The sequence below is a fragment of the Poecilia formosa genome, unplaced genomic scaffold (assembly GCF_000485575.1).
Source record: "Poecilia formosa unplaced genomic scaffold, Poecilia_formosa-5.1.2 Scaffold5, whole genome shotgun sequence".
In the NCBI taxonomy this organism is placed as follows: Eukaryota; Metazoa; Chordata; class Actinopteri; order Cyprinodontiformes; family Poeciliidae; genus Poecilia; species Poecilia formosa.
Window position 1 is genome coordinate 1,121,454 of NW_006799944.1, and position 11,784 is coordinate 1,133,237.

Genomic DNA, 11,784 nt, shown 5'->3' on the forward strand with positions numbered 1-11,784 from the left:
TATATATATTCAAGCGCTTGTCGAGTAGTCTACCAATAAGGAGATTTATTCACCTATTGGAATTTGCAACAAGATTTGGCACTTACATGTGTGAATCCCAAACCTACACAAAAGTATCTTGAGGCTATCTCCTTCAACAACTAGGAGGTCAGCCATTTTGAATTGAGCTGAAAACCAAAACCTATACAATCATGACTTTTTTGACCTCCTGTCAGTTTGAATGTTTCCATGTTCCTCACTATATTTATGAGATTTGTGGGGTTTAAAGTTATCAAATGTTTTTTGGCAGATGCTTGCCTAATGTCAACTTCTGAAATCTCAACATCCATCCATTATCTAAACACGCTTTTCCTTGAAGGGTCGCCACGGGGCCTTGTACCTGTTGAGCGAGAGACGGAGTATGCCTTGGACAAATTGGCAGTCCATCACAGAAAATCTCAAGGTAAAAGACACATTTTTCACAATTCACAGAACGTCAGAGTCACCCCAAACTTCCCAAAAATGATTCAGATTTAATCTCCAACAAAACTAAATTTACAGTCTGACATCACCTGTAAATGCCTGGTTCACTGACAACAGGAAGTTACATATATTATTAATGTACAAGTCATGGTAAAATGGATCTACAGCACCACCTTTAAGAGGCATTCAGTTCTCTTGCTGCTTTGACTGATGTAAATGACATATGGATCACATGTATTTTCCTAGAATCAACAATAGAGTCAAAGTCCAACCAAACCCTACAGTAGGTCAGCCATTTTGGATCAAAGCTTTAATTTTCTTCACACTTGAGACTTGAGATTAACTCTGCTTACCACCTTAAAAAGTTTTTTTTAAAGGCATTGATGACTAAAGTGATGAAAAGGCTGACTCTAAGCCATGTGAGTGTGGCCACGCTTCGAAATCTGACTTCTAAATATCAAAGACGGAACTGCTATGCCTCCCACATACAAAATCCAGATAACCACCAACATTTCTGTTGTCATAAAAGTCCACTCCTCACAGATCTACAAGATATTTTGGGGATTTTCTGTGTCATCATTTAAGTCCTACCTACTAAAAAAAGAGAAGTCTCTCTTAAAAATTCTTAATCACGTGAGATTCAAACTAAGCCTGATTAAAAAATATTAAATTGAAAAGTTATTTTAATCTAACCCAACCATACCTCCACATAAATTTATAGGTATAACAGTATAGATTTTCACCCTCACCCCACTAAACTGATAGATTAAAAGATAGGTTAACTTTTAAATAGTTTAATTTTATTTTTATTCAAACAGAGAAGAAGGTAGAGGAGGGGTGCAAACAACATGTTTTGTATGATTTTTATATATATATTTACAGTCATGTCCGATCTGGAAATTTCTCCCCTTTTTGGTACCACAGCAACCTCGACACTTACTTCCCCTTCGCCAAAACCCCTTGGTGTCCCTCTTCTTCTGGTTCTGCCCTCCGCCGCCCTCCCTTCTTTCTCTTCTCCACAGCTTGGTTTCTGTTTTATTTGTTTCTCTCCTCCTCTCTTAGCACCCTACCCCAGAGTTCTTTCGACAAACTTGACCAGCTTTCCATTCTTTCCGTACACAACTTCTGCTCGCTGACATCTCGTTTAAGAAAGAAGCAGCCACTGAGAAACAAACTCTCTTTGCCATCACCTCTTCTTCTTTTTCTCTTTCTTGTTATTCTTTGCCCCCTCTCTCCCTTTCCTCCTTTCAGGACTTGCTAAACAGGACAAACATCATGTGGTTCGGGTGAGAAAGGAGGACGCTTGTGAGCGATCACTATGAGTCTCTGTTAGATACTTTAGGCTCTTCAGCGAACACTGGCCTCTGCAGAACTCTGCATGCATCTAAGAGACTCTTTTTCAGAATGCAACTTTAATAATTACAACTCACCACTGCTGCAAATCCGTATTTATAATGCAGAACAGGCAATGCAGAACTGCAAAATCGATTTGAGGCAAGCACTAAAAGACACGTGTGTGGGACATTGATCAGCTCTCACAAAGACTCTTCTTCTTATTCGGCTCCCAGCTGTGTGAACTTGGCTCACTAGATGGCTAACAAGCAGCCAGAAATGTTTGGTGTACAACCCCAACTGGAAAGCCCCACTCATACCCACCCAGCCACATGCACATGCATACACAGAGGCGCTTCAGAAACAAAATGTTACTCTGAGCAAGGGGCAGACAGAGGGACGGGCCTCACCCAAAAGAAAGAATGGTTTAAATTCCACAGCTGATAGAAAAACACTGAGGAGTGGGCAGGAACAGAGGAACTGATGTCAGCTCTCTCGAACCATCCCCACACCCACTCCATTTTCGGGGCTTTGCGGGGAAGGAATGATAAAGGCAGAGAGAGGCGAGGAAAAGAAATCCAGGAAATGGCATGCAGGCAGCAGGGATATATGTGTTTTGGCTGTTGTCACAGATACAGAGTTTCCTTCCAGGCTTGGGCCAAAAATTGCAGCAATCCAAACTGCAGTCTGTGAACACAGAGAGTGACTTCAGGCTGAACTCACTAATGCGTGGTGCAAGTGGAGGAAGGATTTAACTTTGTGTTTAACTAAGCTGAAAAACTAGTTGTTTTGCAAAACTAAAAGGATTTTTTTTTTTTTATTGAAAATAAAAACACACTTTTGAGGGCTACTTTATAAATCTCATTACGTGATACGTTTCAGAGTAAAATCATTAGACGTGACATTAAAAAGACAACTGAGCTATGCTGACGTTGACTTTGCATTCATTCTTTGAATTCTTTATCATTCCATGGTTTTTCTCAGAAATCTCTTTCAGGCTAAAAAAAATAATAAATGTTTTAATTCAAGAACCAAGCCTGAAACTTTGGAGGGCGAAAAGTGTCACCTAAGCCAGTTTCATTCACTGCTTCCAACTCGTGCCATATCAAAGCCTTCTTATCAGGCAGGTTCAAACTAGCACGATGCACACACCACTAACTTGTAGACAATATTCTATCTTTACTTCCTCCTCAATACAAGACAAACCACTGTTAGGTCTTCACCGTACAAGCTCAAATTCTAGACGGACTCTTCGCAATTTCTTTCGTGTGACTATTCTTGTTGTCAAGGCATGAATATGTTTTTCACTGTGTCTCTCATAGGGGGAGATAATGCAATTGTTTACATACAGTGTATTCAGTGGAGAAGAAAAAGAAAAAGAACTGAAAGATAAAGCCAATCTCCCCACATTATGTTGGTGGAAAAACAACCATTTTTGTCTTTGTTTAGCTCCAGATTGGACAGGCTGTTTTCATTACCATCTGGAGACAGACGTCTTGTTTTCGCTGTCTGCACGCACAGCCAGCTTGAACACAAAAATCTGGAATGTGCATCGGCACCCATCAGGAAATCTAGCGGACCCCAGGGTCCAGGGTAGGGATGTCCAAGCCTTTCATGCTCAAACGGACAGTAGAGCAACTGGGAAACTGACCTGCCTGGGATAGTGTTTCAGATGTAATGCCTTCCCACTTTAGCAACTTTTGTCTGGTTATTCAGCTACATTATTCCTGTTATTTTTGGAGGGGGAGGGGTCGAGGGGGGTCGTTGTTTTTTTGTTTTGTTTTATTTACTTTTTTATATTTTCGGATATTATTAGCATACCTATATAACTACAAGCTCAATCACAACTGAAAAAGAAATTCATCTGATAAAAAAATATATTCATGCCCTTTAAACAGGCATCATATTAGTGGATAATCTAGTTGTTTCTATATTGCATAGTGTTATTTATGGATCTGTTAGTAATTTTAGTCAATTGACCACACACTTAAAATAAACATGTAGCGACTGCTTTAAATTGTGGCACTGTTGGTCCTCCATAGAAATTTTTTGAAACGTTGAAACTGTCCCACTCACACGTTCTCCAACGTTTGCTGTCACTTGTGTGCAGGTTTTGTCTTGGACTAATTTCAAGTGACACACCCATGCTATTTTATTTATTTATTTTTTTTTTTTTTTTTTGCAAACTTCCATAAAAACAAAACAGAAACTCTTAAGTTAGACCATTAGCAGAACCTTAAAGTGCCTAAGCTTTGCTGGGAAATCAATCATTGTGGAGCAGAACTTTAAAAAGCAGTGGGATTATTGTGCAGGTCCTGGGTAAGGTTTGTCGATAAAGTGCAGAGCAGTTGAATAGCCCCAACTGAACCGTTATGCAACCCCCCCTCGCTGTCTGTCCACATGTAATCTGCTCTATCCTGCAGATTCTTTTTTTTTTTTTTAGGAGCATAAAGATTATATCACAAGTCCTGCATGGTGTCTCCTACCTTTTAACGCATTAGCCTCTGTGTTCAGCTCAGGTCTTGACGTCCGCTCTGACTTCACACCTCTTTTCTCTGATCTCTCCAGTTTACTCCGAGCAGCGCTCGTCCCTCGCCTCTCTCTATTAAGCTGCAACGAACAAACAAACGAGGTCCCTTCAGAACAATGCTGTCCCGCCTAAGATGACAGCATCTAAGATCAAAACTGACATATTGTAACACTTGCGGCGTTTCTCTTTTTCCCCCCCTCTCTCTCTCTCTCTCTCTCTCTTTCTCTCTCTCGCTTTAGCCCGGACTTGCAAAAAGTCTTCAAATTATCGGTTCAGCTTCGTGTCGGGTTAAGATCTGCCAGCGCTGACAGGAGAAAAATATCCCCGACTTCTGTAGTCGAGAGACGCCAGGAGGAGGGCAATTACACGAATACTGCTGCATATTGCAAAACCAGCAGACGCACTGTTGTTTGCAAGCCCCCGACACCCCGCCCCGCCGCTATTGTGTGCTCTGTCTGGGCAGACTTGTCCCGCTTGTGGTCCTGATGCGAGTTTGCTCCGCGTCCCTTTGTTGCTTCAGTCACACCTACAAGGAGGGATCGCATGGGGCGGAGGGAGACCTCGCATCGACTTTCTTTTGTCTGCCAGTTTTTACTCCGTAATATTCCTCACCGCATTGGCTGCAGCATATAGTCCAACCTTAAGCTAAAACCATCGATCCGATGCAGACACACACACACACACACACACACACACGCACGCACACACACGGCGGACGAGAGGATTTTACCAACTCGCACCTGATCATCACATGATTTACACTTTCGGTGTAAAGTGAGCACGCATATCAAAGCAAAAACTCGTTGTGCGCTCTGTTTCGGTGCACCCTACGTTTGTGTCCTCACCAGAATGTCACCCAGAAGTTTGGTCCTCGCGGGGCAGTGGGTGAAGACGCTGCGCTCTCCACCTCTCTCTCTCTCTGTTTTCCTTCCCTTCGTTGCCTCTTGTGACCGCCGTGGTGGAGGTGCAGCTGTGTTTCACTCCGGGACCATCCTTCACTCGCAGCACGCCGTTAGCCTATCAACAAGCGCGGTGACGACAGCCTCATTATGGACACTCATGCCACACCCATCCATTCATAAAGTGGAGCCAGCCTCTCCGAGCCGGGATGGTGCGCGCAGACGTGAGGCGGTTCAATTTCCGCCGAGTTCCTATGGAAGCTGGGGATAAAGGACGGAGCATCGTGTAGTGCTCGATGATTGTGTGACTCTGACGCTCACTGCTGTGTTCGTCCATTGACTTTTTGTTGAACCCTGCGTGCATTTACAGTTCTGCTTCATATAGACGCGTCTAAAAATATTATCAACAACAACAAAAAAATGGTAATTTATTCAATATTTAATTGTTTTTAAATAGATTCGCTGCAAGCAAGTCTATGATTTAGTTTATTTAAATAATAACACATTTAATCTAAAATTAAGGTTTTGTTGAATGGGCTTGTCATTCTGTTGGGGGAGGGTCAACAGAATCGGGTTGCACATCTCATGAATAGACAGTAGATGGATGTGGCGGTAAACCGTTTGGCAAATTTTGAATCTCACATGTTTTGGGAATCGGTGCAAAAACATTACAATTTTTTTCACTGGGGCACTTTAGTACTTGAGCGTATATCTCAAGCTTATATGCTCAGACTTTAGCATGTCCAACCAAGTCAGTCTGTTTATGCAAGGCTGGAGAATGCTAACCAATTGCAATTAACTGAAAGCCTTCACCGGTGTTTCATCATTGCCAAAGCTGATGTAAGACATTTTGAAACTGTTGGGTGGACCATGGATATAGATCAGATTAGTACAGGTGTTTTCACCATGTGGGAGAGGTTATACCAACTCAAACTATTGTTTAGCAAAGACTTAAAGGAGTGTTAAGTGGAAAGTATTAATCAGCAGTCAATATTCATCAGTATGTCTAGGTTATGATTTCCAAAAGTATTTCAGACTGTTTCTCATAGTTTTTTACCCATACGATAGATGCATCAGTTACCGGTTGAAACTCATTCGAATTTGCCAATAGAGAAACGTCAAATTGTGACTTATTGTCTGTGACTGACTTTCCTTTTATTTTGAAGAGAGCACAGTTTGAACTTGCTATCAATAGAGGTCTTCATGCTGTGCAGACAGACCTACACAATAAATACGTGACAACAGGAAAAAGGAACAGCAACAGCTGCAATATTTAGACATCCACTGGCACAGCACCGCTGCAAAGTAGAAGCAGAAGTCTGCCATAAACTCCACTGCTTGCAACAGTACTAGTTACTTCCAGATGTGAAAGTCTAGAAGCATTCTTAACATAAATAATTGACTAAGTTTATCTTTTTGCTAAAAATAGCCTAAGAAAAACATCACTACAACAATTTTCCTTTGTGTAGCTCAGGAGTCCGAAGATTTCTAATTTATAAACTTTTACTGAGTCCATCAGCAAAAGATTAGGGGGAGCAATAAGTACTACAAGAACGGAAATTAGTCCTAATTCATCCATATTCTTTTTAATATTCTTTTGAAAAAAACATATGTCTCTCTGCAATTCCCTATAACCTACTTGCAGCCAAATGATTAAAGCAGTCATTGTCCTAGGCAGGTAATGGAACAACCTGCCCAGGCTTGCTTCAGTGTCGGCATGGATGCAGGCTCTTGGCAACCGCCCCAAGCTGTGGCCACCAAGCATGGAGTCATCTCACGTACGCACGGGCACACACCCACAAGTGGTGGACAAGTAGTGGAACATGCTGTAGTCATGTATCAGTTTAGGATAAGCATTTCAAGCAAAATTATGCTGACAACTGCAGCTCAAAGGACACATCACTGACAGTGCCATTTGTTTGCTTCCGAACATTTGCTATGCTCAGTTTCTCCACTCTTCTTCATTTCACAACATAGGTGCTCCCAGCTTTTATCTCAAAGTGTCATCTGCAGCACTTTTCTCTTGCCCGTGGACACGGCAATAGCACTATTGATAGAGCCGCATGGGGACAATAGAGGTACAATGAGGGATCCACGTGGTTCGGCCCTCACTCTTTCTCTTTTTCCAAGAGGAGTAAACTGCTGATCCCAGTGGTTATAAAAGGCCCATATCAGCTAAATTTATACGGATAAATATGGCTGGATCTATGTGTTGCACTTCCAGCTCAACCAAATGTGCAGAAACAAATAACCTGCAGCCAAACAAACCGATCACAGACTGCACAGATAAATCCAATCTTTGACCAGCTCAGATCAATTTTCACTCAGAAAATCTGAACCTCCACTGTGGCGAGCCACAATGGCCTTTGACACAGGCCATTAAGTGACCACAATGCTGTCGAACTTAGGGTGCTGACACACTACAATGGGTCTCTTTTTGCCATGGAGCCTCTATTTTTCTTCTGCCTGATCTCCCAAACAAAGCTCTATTATTGTTGCACCAATTGAGCTTGAACAGTCAGGCACAAAAGAGTCTCTGACCTGACGGTTCAAGCCTTCTCACCGACTTTACCACCCTCTGGACATTGTGGTGACAGTAAACCGACGTAAGAGTTGGGTTGTAAATTTTCTCTTATATTTTTATTTGCTAATCACAAAGAACCACAATTGTGAAATGTCCACGTGAAGCTTGCTTTAACAACAACAAGAATTCAATAAAATTCTTGAATTCTTGTTGTATATATGTTAATATCTATATTAACATATATATATTAACATATGTTAATATTAAGTTGCAGAGTTTTATGTACTAAAATTACTAGCACGCAATTGATTTACTTTAGGAAATAATCCACACTGAAAGACTGGAAAGCAAAATCTGTGAGCCTTTACTGCAATAACGTAATCTCCAAAAAGTAATTTTTAAGTCCAATTTTAAATCAAAGAGCAAAAGGCTCTCACCAAATAAAAATGAATTTCACCTCTTCAGCTCAACAACTTTTACAAATAAACTTTTATATTATATTCTCTCCACTCTTCTTCATTCAGAGTCAGAGAGCTGTAGAGACGAGTGACCTCTTTGGGTCACTAAGTCTTTATTATTGCAGTTAGGCACCATGTAGACACCAACTGGTAGAAACACCAGTTCAATTATTTTCTATTTCTTTAAATATTGCCGTGGTTGTTAAGGTAAAGGGGTTTCGTCTTGTCTGGTCTGACTGGTAGCTTTACTCGAGATCAATACAGCTAAGAGATAAGTAAATCCATAGGACAGCTCTGTTGTCCCAATCACGCTTTAATGATATCAGTGAGTAAGGAGTTCCACAGGAGATTGCACATTATCCCAGCAAAAAGATATTGGAAGAACGTTTTTCTTCCAATATCTTATCTTCTACTTTCTAGACTGACTGTCTAAATTAAAGAGGTCAAGCACAGCCTAACAAACCTGCTAGACGCTTCATTGATAGAGTCCTGACATGCTGCTAAAGAGTGACTAGTGACTAATAGTTTCTCTTTCCTGCCGTTCACAATGGTGTTTCTGCTTAGCAGCTTTAACTGGCATCCACCCAGAAACTGGCAACACCTACAGCAAACTTCTATACAGGAATATCTAGACAATCCTGAAAATGTTGTCACTCATTTCAGAAGCTGACAGTCATTTATTTTGTATTTACATCATTGCACATAGAGTAAAAAAATAAATAAATATATAGGCCTTTATTTTTTGGAAATTTTATATTTATGACTTACAGATAACGAAAGCCCAACATTCAGTGTTTCAGGAAATTTAAATATTACATTATGTCAATAAAAAAAAATCAGATATATATAGTATGTTCATTTCTATGCAATCAGAATCTGGGTGGTCCTACTTTTGTATGAATTACTTCATCATCTATAATAAGCCTGTGATTCTATGGAGGGGCATGCCCAGGTTGCTTCAGGTCGTCCACGTTGCCTGGTCTGGTGTATTATCGTCCTCTTGACAGTACACCATGGCCTCTTCATGGGGTTCAGGTCAGGAGAGCATGCTGGCCAATACAGCTGACAGTAACACCAGGGTGACTAAATCAGCTTTTGGTCCCAATTGCCAGTTTGAGTATGTGCCAAGTCTTGTTGGAATATGAAATATTCACAAAGCTTTTCCACAGGAGAAAGAATGAAGAGACTGAAAAGTTTCTTAGTAGATGTCTGCTTTGACTGTGGACTGTGATTTGGCAACCCGAATCAGCACTGACTTTTAAACCTCACACTGGACTTAAAGCAACATGGATTCTGTCCCTCCCGGCTCTTCCCTTCAGACTCTGAAACTTGATTTCCAAATGTAAACTTTCCCTTCTGGTTGAGAGGAATGTGATAGTGAGAAAACTTTGAAATGTGTCAACTTTAATTTAAGATTTAAGTTGGCTTATAGAATTGTGTGTGTGTTTTTGTTTTGTTTTTTTTAGATCCTTGTAGACAGCTTTGGATCACCAGGCATAAATAGCAATTTTGTTTTGAATGCTTACGATAAAGTCGATCCGTTATTAAAGTTTGATATGAAGTGAAATTATATCTCTGAGAGGAACAATAATGCAGCGGGGTTTCAGTTCCCGGTTTCCCTTGACTCCACAACAAGCATGCATATGGGTCAGAGTTTGAATAAGTTTTCTCTTTGTCCTTTTTGCTCTTAGGCCAAGTAAGACGGTTGTAGCCAATGAAAATACTTTGTTGTTAAGATGTTTGCCATTTAAATGCTTTAAAAATGTGTGCTAAGGTGCAGTCATAAAACACACTGGGAGGCACTGAGATTTTATTTTTATTTTTTTAAAGGAGGAACGCTTGTCTTAAATTGAATGCCCATGCATATATGAAAACTTTGTTTATGTGTTTGCTTAATTTGAGACTATAGATACTAGAATTTATGCAATTTTACTCTGATGACTGAGGGGCCAGGTGACAATTTGTCAAAATGGACAAAGATCAAAGAAACTGTCATATAAGCCCTTCCAAGAGCTAATCCCTTAATCTCTCCAAGCATCCATAGACTCATTCAAGGGGTGCTATGCAGACTGTGGCCAGTTGGGCTCTTTGGCCCTCTGGCCCACTATCAGGGCTCCCTGTGGCCCCCCCGGGGTGCCTCTTAGGTGCTATGAATAGACACGGGCGTGTGCTCCGTGCTGTTGGCTGGGCTTTGGCACACAGGCCTCATGTCAGCACGGATGCCATGTAATACTCCCGAGCGGCGTCACTTCACCAACTGCACATTTGGGTTGCCATGGAAACACAGCTACCTCTGCCCTCCCATCTTTTGGCCGCATTTTCCAGACAAACTGATGTCCTTCTCAACTTCTTCCAGTCCCTCTTCCCTCATCTCTCCGTGTGGCTCTTGTTTACGCAACTTATGACGCTGAGCAGGGAACGGGAGGTTTGGAACTTGATCCAGAGGGCTTCCAGTTCCTCGGTTTTACAACTAATGAATAGGTTGTTCTTCTCTTTCTTATGAACGACATGTGGAGTACAATTACGATGCACTTAAGACGGTATCAGAGTCCTGTATATGCTCATTTGTGTATGCTGAAAAGGAACGTATCTCACATATGACATCTGTTCAGCACTTTGGTTACTTTAAAGTGCTTATAAATAAAACAGTCTGGCTATGCTCATGTTGTTGTTTTTTGGGGGGGGTTTTCCACTGTAAGTGACAAAAACAGCAACCTCTCTGGGTCATCCAGGTACATGGGGACCTCCGTGTCACTGTTCTCTTTGACTTTTTCTAATAGCTAGACTCCTTTGTCTTTGTTTTTTTCCTCAGTACATTCAAGCAGACATGCAGTCAGAGAGTGACCATCCTTAATGGACGGGTGTGTGGGTCACAGCATTCTTCTCTGACAGCGCATAGTTTTCTCAGGACAAATGGATGGATCGCTGTGTTTGTACTTTCGCTCCATTTCCCAGTTTGTGTTTAATCACATATCATTTACTGTGTCCTGGCTGACAGTCCAGCTGGCAGGGACACGTCTTAAGTTAATAAACAAGACTAAAGACAGGAGATTCACAGCAGCTGCTTCCTCTGCCTAATTGTCTGTTATATATATATATATTTTTTTTTTTTTTTTTTTTTTTTTTTTTTTTTTTTTTTTTTTTTTTTAATGTCCTCTGACACTTGAACCTGTTTTCTGAGTTTCAAATTTTTTTATATAACTATTAAAACTTGGTTATTTTTAAGAGTTTTGAAATGTTTTGTGATCCTCCTAGGACCAGAAGCTTTGGTCTTTCTTTTAAAATAAAGTTTTACTGAACTGTGGTTGCATCTAAACAAGGCATTTTCATACAAATGACTGTTATTTTCTCTTTTAAAACAGTCCTGAGTAACGACTGTGTTTCAAAATCCCAGTGGATCAGCAGTTTTAAAAATACTTAGAGCGACCTGCCTGGCATCAACAACCACGCCATGTGCGAAGAAACTTAAATCGCATTTCTTCTCCGTTCTGATGCTCAGTTTGAATTTCCCCCGGGCCAGAAGCCTAAATGCACTCATGTGATCCTGTCGTGTCATTCAGTAATTTATTGTTTGCGTCA

General features: G+C 40.9%; 1 protein-coding gene across 3 annotated transcripts in view; it reads right to left on the reverse strand.

Annotated features, from left to right (window-relative positions):
* The window catches only part of LOC103145202 (rho-related BTB domain-containing protein 1-like), a 29,613-nt gene extending 24,271 nt beyond the window's left edge, over nucleotides 1-5,342 (reverse strand). Inside the window, exons 1-2 of one of the 3 annotated variants that reach the window (XM_007562565.2) lie at nucleotides 5,170-5,340; nucleotides 4,281-4,404 (exon numbers count right to left, since the gene is read on the reverse strand). The gene's annotated coding sequence lies outside the window, so the exon portion shown is untranslated. Of the gene's footprint in view, nucleotides 1-4,280; nucleotides 4,405-4,484; nucleotides 4,970-5,169 lie in introns of those variants that run through there. The other 2 variants (XM_016676857.1, XM_007562570.2) reach the window with 2 other exon arrangements.
* Between the last annotated feature and the right edge of the window lie 6,442 nt (nucleotides 5,343-11,784).